General features: G+C 44.8%; 1 non-coding gene across 1 annotated transcript; it reads right to left on the reverse strand.

Moving 5' to 3' along the window:
- Positions 1-12,853: 12,853 nt before the first annotated feature.
- Positions 12,854-13,067, reverse strand: LOC112059119 (small nucleolar RNA U3). The gene has a single exon (XR_002888345.2). It is a non-coding gene; the product is annotated as a small nucleolar RNA U3 (small nucleolar RNA).
- Positions 13,068-14,008: the final 941 nt, after the last annotated feature.

Below are 14,008 nucleotides of genomic sequence, written 5' to 3' on the forward strand. Positions count from 1 at the left end.
CCCTGTAAGACCTTATGAACCTCCTGTTCCCTCTGCCAGTTGGCACCAAAGGGTCACTGGGTCACACCCGTGCTAAGAGCAGAGTTCAGCTATTGCAAAGTATTATGGGATGTATCTTTTAGCATGAATTAACAAGAGTGAACAACATTCTGGGAAAGCATAGTACAGTTCACAGTGCTACAACTTAACATAACTACTCAACATTCATATATGATATGTGTACAATATTAATATCATGTGTATTATGCACATGATATTAACATTGTGCACATTATATATAATTAATACATAGATAGTAGCTAACATTTTGCAGAGGACAAGTAGAGCAGAATCTCTATTCCCCTTCACTTCACTGGCCAAGGCAGAATATACACCTAGGAAATTAAAGAAGAGGTTACTATAAAGGAAGAAAGTCAGGTTCTGCGTAATAAAACTGCTGATATTTTGATGAGGTACTAGGTATAGATGGTGACAATGTAAATTAGAAAGTTTTCAAACAATTACATGTGAAATTATAAATGTCTCATTGAAACATATTGTAAAAATCCTTTGTCGTAAGAGCTGAGTTGTCAAAACTGCCTTAAAATTCTCTCAAAAAAAGGAAGTCCCCTTCCAAAGGGCTAAAGCTTGGCAGATCTGATGTAACAAAACAACTCTGTCTTCAGCAGAATCAAAAATTAGAGATGAAAAAGGTTTATTAGGCCATCCAGCTCATCTCCCTAGTAATATAGGATTGTTTCCCTATGGTACGTTTGTCTAGTACTTTGTCTAGTCTTAAAGACCTAAGCGATGGGGCAGCTAACCATTATCCTTGGGATGCTATTCCAATGCCTAATACACCTCATTGTCAAATTTCCCCACAACTAGCTCCAGATCAACTTTAGTTGAGCAATGCATTTATTTGGGCCAAGAAATTAATATGTGCCACGATCAGGAAGGTGAACTCACAAAGAAAGCAAGCTGGTTGGTGCTCATTCAATTCTGTCAAGGATGTCCTCCAACAAACTCAATAAGGCAACATGCGCCAGTCTCTTCAACTCAACAGTACTGCCGGCAATATTGTACGACAGCGAAACATGGGTGCTGATGAAAACAGAGGAGCAACAACTGTCTGTCACAGAGAGGGTGACGGAAAGAAGAACTGGGGGGATTTCCATCCATGACCGAGTCCCCAGTGAAGTGATCAGAGTGGAGTGCAGGACGTAGTTGTTGAAAGCAGTACAGTGAAATCCGATGGGCCGGGTATATAGCTAGGCTCACTGACACTCGATGGACTGCAGCTGTCGCCGAGTGGTACCCCCGGGAACTGAAACGACCACTCAGCTGATCTCAAAAGAGATGGAAAGATTTCATCATGAAAAGGCATGGCTGCACAAGAAGAAGGAAGGCCGGATAAGAGAAGAATGGAAAACGTGTTGTGATCGGGGCAATCTGTACGAGGGCTGAAGGACCAATTGATCAAGGTGATCAAGGTGAAGCTCCGGAGTTCTTTTTGCTCTTGCTTGGGTTTATGCCTCATCCTTCTTTCCTTGAAGCCAATGACTAACCGCCCTTCGACGAGCAGAATCAGCCACCTGAGGCCACATCTTTACACATTAGTCAACAGTTACTCCCATGAGTAGTCCCACTGACGTCAATGGGAGTAACTGTTCACCAGTGTGAGTAAGGAGATGTCACAATCTGGCCCTTGACAAACGCAGTGGGCTCAATTAACCTCGATCTTTACATTTGTCAGTAGCCAAATTTACAGTGGTACTTCCTATGTTAAGTACAGACAAAGCTAACTACCGCCACAGCATGTGTTGGCATATATGAGGAGCTTTCATCTAGCTCGAGTAATAACAGCAGTGAAGCCCTGGGAGCATGGACACTGGCTGCTTGAGTATGTAGCCAGGGTCCTGGACGGGTCCCAGGCTGCCATGGCCACATTGCTATTGTTGCTCAAGCTAGCACTGATATAGATCAAAGCTAGCTTGGGTACGTCTACACGTGCTGCAGTCATATGTCCTGATTGCTGCAGTGTGGACATAGCCTTAGTGGTGCCCATGGTGTCATTTCCGGTTCCAAAAAGCAAAGTGTTCATGTTCACCTCTTGCACTTGAAAACAATTTTGCAAGAACAATTTTCATTCCAAGTGAGTTGACCAGTGTGTAGTATAGGAACGTGGTCCCTATTAGTGCAACCCAGATGGTACAAAGCAAAAAGTCATTGAGAAAGCTCAGCATATTTTGCTGTTCAAGTGAATTCAATCCTCCATTTAATTAAATCTCTTTGGTGCAGTGTTGTTTTCCTGCTATGCTGGAGGCCTATATAACCTTTTTCACAGTACACAAACCCAGACAATCATGCACCTCCTTTAGCATGTCATTTGCAGGAATGTTTTACCTCTTGCAGAAGAACAGAGTTTGATGTAGCTTGTTACAGTTTAAAAATGTTTTTTTTTCCTAGGGTTTAATACAGACTGCAAAGCAGGGAACAGCACTGAGTGATTTTTATTTCCTTTAGCTCTAGTAGCGTTAAATAAGAAAGAAAATGCGGTGAATTATTTAGAACCCACCAGTGAATTGATATGAAAGATTTCCCCTCTAGGCTCTGAGTTTCCCCATCAGCCCTTAAAGGGCTGGATTGTAGCTTGGGCAACAAGCCCCCGAGGATAGTAAGAACATCCCCATTACACCACTGCCATGGCTCCTGAGACCTTGGGGCTGGGTGCATAGGAGTAAGTGGGTGTTATGGATCAGCTTATTCCCTCCTTGTGCTTAGGCAGGGACTGGATAAGGACGAAGCGTAGGAATTGCCATCTAGTCCAGTATTCTGACTCAAACAGCATGAGGAAGATCCAAGAAACCCTTCATTTGGCAGTTATGGAATAACCTGCCTCAGGGAACATTTCTTCTTTACCTCCACTAGTTAGCGGTTGGGGATGAGGGTTTATTTTGCTTGGAAAACTCTTGGTTATTTTTTAATCCTCAGTGTTATAACTCCTGCTATTCTTGTTATCCATGTGCCCCAGAGCCTTGAACTCTCACATGCACCATGTGCAGTGAGTGGGTGTGGGGCCTTACTTTGGAGATCATAGAAGCTCGCAGAAATTCCTATCTCCATGACGAAGAGGGGACCCAGGAAGGAGTTGTTGTGACCACAACTTCTTCCCTGGGATGCTCCTGGCATGAAGAAGCTACATGGCACCATTTACTATGGACCGTGTTCTAAAGACACCATCTAGTCCCAGTTCTACCTTTGCCTCCCTAACCTAACCCACATAATGAGAATAAATGCACATTGGCAAAGATTTCAGGAGAACAGCAATAGTATTTCACTAAAAATAAAGGGCCAAATTCATTTCTGGCTCACCCCACTGATAAATTTGAACCACAATTTTGCACACACACACACACACACACACACACACACACACAGCGTGTGTTAATGGGGTGCTTTCTTTCCAGTTCTGAAAGTAAGCCAAGACCTGAAACCTGTCAGTTCTGCCATACAAAATATAACACATTACAACACCAATCTTTTCCTACACCTGCTGTCTACAGGGCAAATCCCCTGCACCCATGTCCCCTCTTGTTGATGGTATATATACCAAGCAGAGCTTGAGGGAACCATATCTGTAATAATGGATATGAATTTACTTCCAGATAACTAAAGGGAAAACTCAGTTGTCTACACGCTAAACAAAAGTTTTCAGACAGCTGGGCCTTCGGCAACGCAAATTGATAGAATTACTGCTTTGATCTGGAACTGCGTTTCAACTGGATTTTTCCAGTATTGCAACAAATTATTTTCAAGTATATTTTGTCCTTGAAACGTATGCAGGTTTGATCCTGCAGTCGGCCGGGATATAAGAGCCCCAGGGATTGCCCAGAAATTACAATGCTCTCTGCACCACGTCAGAGAGACTAAGGCTAGGTCTACACTACCCGCCTGAATCGGCGGGTAGAAATCGACCTCTCGGGGATCGATTTATCGCGTCCCGTCGGGACACGACAATCGATCCCCGAATCGACGCTCTTACTCCACCAGCGGAGGTGGGAGTAAGCGCCGTCGACAGAAAGCCGCAGAAGTCAATTTTGCCGCCGTCCTCACAGCGGGGTAAGTCGGCTGCGATACGTCGAATTCAGCTACGCTATTCACGTAGCTGAATTTGCGTATCTTAAATCGACTCCCCCCTGTAGTGTAGATGTACCCTGAGAGATCTGTGATTGGAGAGGATGAGGACTCAGTCATCCTATGATAAGATGGGCCAGTGCACACTTAAGAGAAGGTGCAATTCCCATGCAGCACATTTGAAAGAGGTATAGGAGTGCTGGTGTGCTAAGCCAGTTCTGGCCACTATTGTGTAACTACTGGGCAAAGCACTAGCGCAGGGGGGAAGGGCGAAGACGAGGGAGAGGCACGTTACTCGGGACTAAGGGAAACACACAAAACATGTCCCATTGAACCTATCCCAGGCTCTCCCCATATGTGAGATCCAAAGACATACTAAGGCTTGGTCTACACTACCCCCCTAATTCGAACTAAGGTACGCAACTTCAGCTACGTGAATAACGTAGCTGAAGTTGAAGTATCTTAGTTCGAACTTACCTTGGTCCACACTCGGCAGGCAGGCTCCCCCGTCGACTCCGCAGTACTCCTCTCGTCTAGCTGGAGTACCGCAGTCGACGGCAAGCACTTCCGGGTTCGACTTATCGCGTCCAGACTAGACGCGATAAGTCGAACCCAGAACTTCGATTTCCAGCCGTCGAACTAGCTGGTAAGTGTAGCCAAGGCCTAAGGGTGTGTACGGCTGAAGAGGAGGACTGCAATAAAGGTGTGACACACAGGAATGCTGATAAGAGAGAGGTTTTTATTTCTTGATACCAGCCACATGATATGAGTTGGGGTTACATTCCTGTCACTTAATTGATACCCATTAACTCTGGTATCATAGAATCATAGAATCATAGAATCATAGAATGGTAGCCACTGTTATATCCCCCTTATTTAATTTAAAAATCAAATGCAACTAAAACGTATCGACCCCAATCCACCAGCTCAGACTAACACCATAAAAACTGATCAAATAAACAAATGGAGAATTTCAACATGACATCTAGCCCTTGAGTGCCCACAAGCAAACAGAACAGCAGAATGTGGATTCTTATCAGGAAGAACTAGTTCCAAAAACCAGAGAGCCAAACAGCTGTGATTTGGAAAATCACTACCAGAGCTCCTATAGCACATATAAAAACATATTTCATCACCGCCCAGAAGACATAAGCAAAGGATGACAAATAACTCTGATCCTGGCAAAGAAATTAGGCAAGTCAAAACAGCTACAAAATTCTAAACTGAGAAACAGGGCCTTTGCCACTGGTAAGACTCAAAGGCTGAATGTAGCAAGATGGTCACTGACGAGACCAGGGTGCAGGGCTGGACCATAACCTTCCAGTCCTTGTACAGGGCAGTGCACAGCTGGGCTACCACAGGGTCAGGTCAGGAACCAGACCATGCCCTTGAAAGTCACAGCCAAGCAGTAGCATTAGTACTGTTTACAAGGTGAGTGAGGTATGTGAAGGGGTGTTCACCCCATACTAGCCCGGCAAGGGTTAATGTGACCAGGGAGGTGTCCCAATAGGCCACACCAGAGGGAGAGTTTGGCTTGATAGGCAACCCTGACTGAGACTGGAGCCCAGCGGAGCAGGAGCAGGCCGGGCTCATATAAGGCCAGGAAGAGAGACCAGAAGGGGCTGCAGTGTGGAAGTTTCCAGTCACATTCTGGGCTTAGAGTGGGAAAGGAGGAATCCCAAGGAGAGAATAGAAGCTCTGGGATCCTGGCCCTGAAGAAAGGGTTTACTCAGAAGGCTGGTGGTTAGGCGAGCTTGATAGAGATTGAGTAGGAAAAGGCTCAGGGAAACGGCAGCAAGGTTTGGGATGGTGCAGACTTTGGCCACTGATTAGACAATCGAGTAGTGGGTGGGCCCAGGCTCCCCTATTAGTCACTGGGAAAGTGGCATTGTTTGGGCTGTGGAGTAGAAGACTGCCTGAGACAGTTCGTATGGAGAGACTTTTGATACCCAGAAGGGGGAAACCACACAGTGACCTGGCCAGAGGGCCAAGCCACGAAAAGGGAGCACCCCAAGCCGTGAAGAGGGAGCATCCTGACTCACAAAGAGGAAGCACTGCAACTCCTGGAATGAGAAAGGGGCCGCAGCACAAGGGAAAGACAAAAGGGGCATCAGACTGGGCGGAGCAATTCCTCAGCCATAGCCGCAGGGGGTGCCCCAACAGTGAGTCAAGAACCTCATCACAAGGTAATAGCTTTTATTGGACCAACTTCTGTCGGTGAAAGAGACCAGCTTTCGCGCTTACACGGAGCTCATCTTCAGGTTATTCCTTGTTAGTTAAATAAATAAAGGATACAACTCATATTCCAGATACATTAACTACACTGTATTTATAGTCTGGTTCTTGTTTTTGACACATACAATCATCATTACTTTATATAAGCAGATTATGAAGTGTATCCTAAATACATTGTCCTAAAACCTGCCTTGGTCACTGATATCACAGCAACCATGTACAACACGATGTGGGTGGTTTTTTCCAGTTTTGCCAGATGCTGCATGGCTGGATATCAGTGCTCTCTGAGTCTTGCAAGGTGGTAAGAGCTCTTTGTGTAGCTTTGATTTCCCCCCTCCCCTCGCTTTTGCTGTCCCTGACATGATCCCACATTATCTCTGATCACCCCCTCCTAGTTTGTTCCCTGAGACTGCACACACTTCCTCTGCTGGGCAGTATCACTCTGGCTGTTCCTTTGAGCTGGTTCAAATCAATACATTTACAAGCTCGTTTCCAGGTAGGTCTGTTGCTCTCTAGGTTGGCAACACACTCCATTTTCAGACTAGTTTTTAATGCAATTTCCTCCTCTGAACTTTTTTTGTGCAACTTGGGACAATCAGGGCCTAAGTATGCAAATATGCAAATTACTCACCAACCCTGAATGAAGTTACCAGGCCGGATCCTCAGCTGTAAGTCAGCAAGGTGCCACTGACATGCAAGCTCATAGTGTTTTGGCAGCGAGTTCTGAGCCGGATTTTTTTCCAGTGAGTGCTTCTCCAAATCAGCATGTTCAATATACATTTTAATAAGGAACCTACTGTGAATGGCTCCCATGTCTCCTTAGCGCTGGATATCCAGGGCAATGCCTCCATTCATGATTTTCTTCCTGCGAATCATCACGTTTTTATGGGCTCTTTATTAAAATGTTGTAAAATGTTTACTGTTTATTGCTGGAAAGCACTGGGGACGTTTACATTGTGAAAGGCACTATCTGGACAGAGCTTGCGGTGCTGGATGTTTGCCGTGGATTCATTATGTTTGGCCCCGTTCCTAGAGTTCACTGGGCCTCTTCACAGGCACAGGGGTTTGCTTACATGGAACAGCTTTCAGAAGTGATGCCTTTCTAACTGCTGTGAGAGAAAGAATGGTCCAGTGGTTAGGTTGCTACCCTGGGAGATCCAGGTTCCATTCCCTGCTGTCACACAGACTTCCTGCAAGACCTTGGGCAAGTCCCTTAGTTCCTTGGTTCCTCATCTGTAAAATGGGGATAATAGCATTGCTTAATCTCACACAGTGCTGTGAGTACAACTGGGTGACATTTTTCAGACTTTTTCTGGTGAAAAATACAGATTCAGCGACACCAAAATCTTTCACACATTCTTGTCGGTTTCACCCAGTTGTTCGTTTGGAGGTGGGGAAGGTAGAGGGTCAACAACTCCCTCTCCGAACACACCCTAAACATTCCAAAATATTAAACATGTTTCATTTTGACATTTTCAAAATTAAATGTTTTGATTTTTTTTTAAATGTCTTTTTGGTTCAAAATTTCCTTTTATTTTATTTAAATATAGTTCAAACACGTAAAAAGGGTCCAAATAGAAACAAAACAGTTCAGTTTTGTCAAAATGAAGCTTTTTTTTCTTTTGTACCCAAAACAATTTTTTCCATCCATTTGTAATTGCCAACACACCAAAGAATCCATTAGTCATCCAGCTGTAGCTCTGAGGACTAATATGTTAAAGATTGTGAAGCACTGAAATGAGAAGGGGGCCATACAGTAATGGGGCCATAAGTACCTTAGATTGCCATCTAATCAGTGCAGGAGTATACAGATTATACTTTCAGAGGAAGGATGGTCTAATGGTTAAAGCATACAACTGGGAGTCAGTAGACACCAAGTGCATTTCCAGAGCCTCTGTGTTCTTCCTGCATGGCCTAAATGACTTGCCCAGGGTCAAATCACATGCCTGAAAATAGGCACCTAAATTCACTTGAGAAAAAATCCCAGAGATCTTTCCATGCACTCTCATAAATATTTCTAAGAAAAAATGAATATGAATAAAGCCCTTCCAGGATTTTACTGAACCCTCATCACATAGAATCTTCCTATATGTTTCAGCAATTAACTCCCTAGATCAGTGGTTCTCAACCAGGAGTCCGGGGCCCCTTGGGGGGCCATGAGCAGGTTTCAGGGGGGCTGCCAAGCACAGCCAGCATTAGACTCCCTGGGACCCATGGTAGAAAGCCGAAGCCACACTGCATGGGTCTGAAGCCCAGGGCCCTGAGGCCCACCACCCAGGGCTGAAGCTGAAGCCTGAGCAATGTAGCTTTGTAAGGACCCCTGTGGCACGGGGCCCCAAGCAATTGCCTGGCTTGCTACCCCTTAACGCCAGCCCTGGCTTTTATATGCAGAAAACCAATTGTTGTGGAACGGGTGGGCCATGGAGTTTTTATAGCATGTTGGGAGGGCCTCAGAAAGAAAAAGGTTGAGAACCTCTGCCCTAGATCCATCCATTTCAGCTTGATAACTTGCTGTGATATTACCACTAAAGCACAAGTTCCCTTAAAAGTGCTTTTGATGCTTTGAACTGTCATTTTCCGCTGCTTAACACTGCTGATCCCCTACACGCTCCACTTTGAACTAGCACATCTAACTATAATCACTAGCCATCTTTCTCCGTTTTATTGGTAACATATTTTCCTGTTAATTGTGTATGTTCCGTTTTAAAGAACGGCATCCGACTTTCCTTATGTAGCTCAGTGAGAAATGTTTCTGCATCCTGGGCAATTTCTGTGATATGTTTATGCCTTGCTGGTTACTGTAAAAATGTAAGACGTATTATGTACTGCTGAAAATCCGGACGGCACTTTGCAGTTTTTAACATTATGCCTTATCGTATAGTTAAAATAAATGTACCAGATACCAGCTTTATTACTCCTATTAGGTGGTCTAATGGCTTGATGATCAGGAGCGCTACCAGCAGGATGTTAAAGGGAAAGTACCACTTCTCAGCCCAATCCAGCCCCAGCACTGAGCAACACCTAAAGATTCTTCAGAGCAGCCAAAATGTCCGAAGCTGAACTAGGGGCTGAAGGAAGGCTCATGGGTCAGTGTCTGGCAGAGAAGCTCTAAGAAGTGAGTAGCAGCAGCAGGGAAGGGAGAAGAGGGCTCCCACTACATCCACTTTCCACTTCCACTTTTCACTACAAATCCTACAGCCAGGGGCAGAGGACGCTTCCTAACAGTGGGGGCAGGGGGGAGCATTGTGAGTTTCAAAGCATTGTGTTAAGGAAAAATGAAATGTAAACTACACGTGCCCTAATCCTGTACACACTTGCTTAACCTTCAATTGCCCCATTGACTTGCCGTACGTGTTTGGAAGAATGGGGCAGTAGAGACTGTGACAACACTGATTGTCCAAGGCTGCATTCATATTGTGTGGCTGGGCTTTTTTGATGACATCAGAGCTTTGAACTAACTGCCAACTATGCACAGTTGAGATCCCAGCAGAGAAATACACACCCAGTCCCTTTCCTGTTATGTTCAGTGCATGAGGAAGATGTGGGGAGGGAATGTGGAACAAAGATAAGGCACCCGGTAAGGATATCTTGATTTTAGTCAGGCTTTTGACACAGTCCCACGTGACATTCTTATAAGCAAACTAAGGAAAAATGGTCTAGATGAATTTACAGCTGGGAGCAAAACTGATTGAAAGATCGTTCTCAAAGAATAATTATCAATAGTTCGCTGTCAAACTTTTGTGATGTAACTAGTGGGGTCCTGCAATGGATCAGTTGTGGGTCTATTACTAGTCAATATTTTCATAAATGACTTGGATAGTAAAGTGAAGAGTATGCTTATAAAATTTGCAGATGATACCAAGCTGGGAGGGGTTGCAAGCACTTTGGAGGACATGATTAAAATTCATAATGACCTTGACAAATTGTAAAATCAACAAGATGAAATTCAGTAAAGACAAGTGCAAAGTACTTAACTTAGGATAGAAAAATCAGATACCCAACTTCAAAATAGGGAATAACTTCTAGGCAATAATACTGCTGAAAAGGATCTGGGATTGTAGTGCATCACAAACTGAATATGAGCCAACATTGTGAAGCAGATGCACAAAAGGCTAATATAATTCAGAGGTAATCATCCTGTATTAACAGGAGTGTGGTCTACTCAGCACTTGTGAGTAGGGTGACCAGATGTCCCGATTTTATAGGGACAGTCCCGATTTTGGGGGCTTTTTCTTATATAGGCATCTATTACCCACCACCCCCTGTCCTGATTTTTTACACTTGCTATCTGGTCACTCTACTTGTGAGGCTTCAGCTGCAGTATTGTCCAGTTTAGTCACCACACCTTAAGTAAGATGAGGACAAATTGGAGACAGTCCAGAGGAGAGCCACAAAAATGATAAAAGGTTTAGAAAATCTGACTATGGGGAAAAGTTTAAAAAAACAGGCATGTTTAGTCTTGAGCAAACAAGACCTGAGCAGGGCCCTGATAACAGTCTTCAAATATGTTAAGGGCTGTTGTAAAAAGGACAGTTACTAACTATTCTCCATGTCCACTGAAGGTAGGACAAGAAGTAATTGGCTTACTCTACAGCAAGGGCGACTTAGGTTAGATATAAGGAAAAACTTTCTAACTCTAAGGGAAGTTAAGCTTTGGAATAGGCTTCCAAGGGAGGTCGTGGCATCTCCATCATTACAGGTTTTTAAGAACAGATTGGACAAACACCTGTCAGGGATGGTCTAGGTTTACTTGGTCATGTCTCAGCCCAGAGGGATGAACTAGATGACATCTTGAGGTCTCTTCCAGCCCTACCTTTCTCTGATTCTATGGGAGGGAAAGGGTAGTTATGGACTTCATTAGGTACTGTGCATTCTCAGCAACTCTGAAAATCAAGCCATCATCCAGGGGCTTGATCCAAACCCCACTGAAGTCAATGGAAAGATTCCCATTTGGATTCCTATCAGTGCTATTGGCCTAAAACTGACATAAATGGCTAACTTTAGGCAGCCATTAGATTTTTTGGCCTATAGCAGGGGTTGGCAACCTTTCAGAAGTGGTGTGCCGAGTCTTCATTTATTCACTCTAATTTAAGGTTTCGCGTGCCAGTCATACATTTTAACGTTTTTAGAAGGTCTCTTTCTTTAAGTCTATAATATATAACTAAAGTATTGTTGTATGTAAAGTAAATAAGGTTTTTAAAATGTTTAAGCTTCGTTTAAAATTAAATTAAAATGCAGCGCCCCCCCCCGACCGGTGGCCAGGACGCGGGCAGTGTGAGCGCCACTGAAAATGAGCTCGTCTTTGGCATGTGGGCCATAGGTTGCCTACCCCTGGCCTATAGTCTTGGTTAGGAAGACTAATCAGACTTCCAGTGACTGGCTGGGACTCCAGCTCAACGGTTTTGGTGCTGAAATTCAAGGGATTCCTATGCTGCATGATTTTTAATGTCACTTCACCCACATTTGTAGGTAAGATTTCAGGCTTTTTGTGGTTGTTCAGCCCAGCTGCGCTCATACTGCACTCTTTCATTCTCTTTAACTTTTATTTCATATTTTTCTCTCTTCATTTTCCTGAAACCACTTTTGAATTATCTAAAAAATAAAAAACAACCAAAGTTGGATTTAATGACCATTAGTGAGGATGAGCGTTGGGTGTCTCGGAAACAGGGATCAGGAACTCTGACTTCACAGGTGGGGGAATCGGGATAAAGGTAACAGACAGAATACTTGGGCCTACAGCAAGGGAGCTGCAAGACCCCTTCCTTGTAACTGCTGTAGGGACAAGAGCAGTAGTCAGCAAGCAACGGAAGGAATCATAAGACATGTCGGGTACTAGACTGGCTTGCGTAGTACTATTAATTATCATTACGTATTACTAAAATCAAGGTTATATAGACGTAGGCTTTGAACCGGAGCAGAGCCTGGATAAACCCTGCCACAATGTCTAATTGCTATTCATCCAGAAAAAAGTCTCCTGGCAGTATGTAACCTAAAGTGATGTGTTCTAGGCTCCTCAGAGAGCATGAATGGTGGGAATACAGGCCGCTGTCCTCCTGATCTCCAAAGTGCCAGGCAGGAACAGACAAAATCTCCCCAAGCACCAGTGTCTCTGGTGGTGTTAGCAGGGAAGCATCATCCATTGTCCCATTGTGGAGGATGATCAGCAGGTGACATGGGGATAGGAACTGTCAGATTTAGCGGATGAACAGAAATTGCTATGAAGATGAAGCAGAACAAGCAAGAGAAGAAAAAAAAATCTTTTTAGGGTAAACCTGCTGACTGCAGAGGATGGGCACAAAGACATAAAAGAGACACAGTACCTATGGGAAAAAAGCTCTTCTCTAAGGCCTGCAGGAAAATACAGCCCAGTCCCACAGCACCTGAGAGCAGACAGAGCACCTCACTGCTGGGGGCTCAGCCCACCAAATCAACAAGCAGCACAGTTCATTACAGTCACACCCAAGCTCTTTCCCACCCATTGAGCAAAACAATCTCAAAGCTAACCACTCAGATTGTGTTTCTTTCCCCTGCTCTTCTCAGGAAGAACAAGACACTCTTCCACAGCAGAAAGCAGCTGCCACAGAACAGCACTCTCTGCTGTTATCATGCTTAGAAAGAAACACTACAGTTCCTCATTGTGGTTAGCAAGGCCAGGCTTTTACAGCTACCCTGCTCCAGTCACCAACTAGAGAAATGATCCCTAAGAGCATAGCCTTAACCAATGTGCACCCTGCCAGTCACAGACCATTCTGGCGCATTGCCCTCTAACTGGTGGTTGCTACAATTTGGCCTTCACAAGACAGAGAGCACTATGAGAAGCCCCACGTGAGCAGAACCTGGCTCTCAACTCTGCCCTCCATGGCCCCCTTCCCTAGGCTGCCTATCAAAGGAAAGATGCTCAAAGTAGCCATCCCCTTTCATTTGCATAAACTGAAGACACAGACAGGCCAGTCCACCAATCTTCTCCCCGCTCCCTTCTCTGCAATGCCTAAGACAACAATCCTCGAGCTGGCCAAGCCAAGAGCTCTCTAGAAATGACAGCCTATGCAGTTTTGGACACCCACGTCATGTTTCTTTGGCACCAGTGATCATAATAGAGGAAGTCAGCAATGGGGAGCCAGGCTCTCCAACGAGCAGCATTTCCTGAACCTCAAGGCCAGTCTCACCGTTCTCCAGGGAGCAGGAACTCCCAATTTTTCTGGAAACCACTCCAGAAGCTTTGACTGAAAAACAAGTCTATGTAACCATAGACTTTCCTTTGAACCAAACCAGAGTCTAGATCAGGGGTGGGGAACCTACGGTCTTTGGGCTGCATCCAGCCTGCTGCTTCATTTCGTCCAGCCAGCAGCAAGTCTCCGCACCGCGGATTGAAAGCCCCGAGCCTTGGTCCCCCTGTGCCCCTGCGGGGCTGGAGCCGTGAGTACCAGCTCACCAGCATGTCCCTGCGGCCCCTAGATGGAGGGGCGATCAAGGAAGCTCCCTCCCACACCTCTAACTATTATCAATAGTTCGCTGTCAAACTCTGGTGATGTAACTAGTGGGGTCCTGCAATTGATTAGTTGTGGGTCTGTTACTAGTCAATATTTTCATAAATGACTTGGATAGTAGAGTGAAGAGTATGCTTATAAAATTTGCAGATGATATCAAGCTGGGAGGG

This window comes from Chrysemys picta, chromosome 2 (genome assembly GCF_011386835.1).
Source record: "Chrysemys picta bellii isolate R12L10 chromosome 2, ASM1138683v2, whole genome shotgun sequence".
NCBI lineage: Eukaryota > Metazoa > Chordata > Testudines > Emydidae > Chrysemys > Chrysemys picta.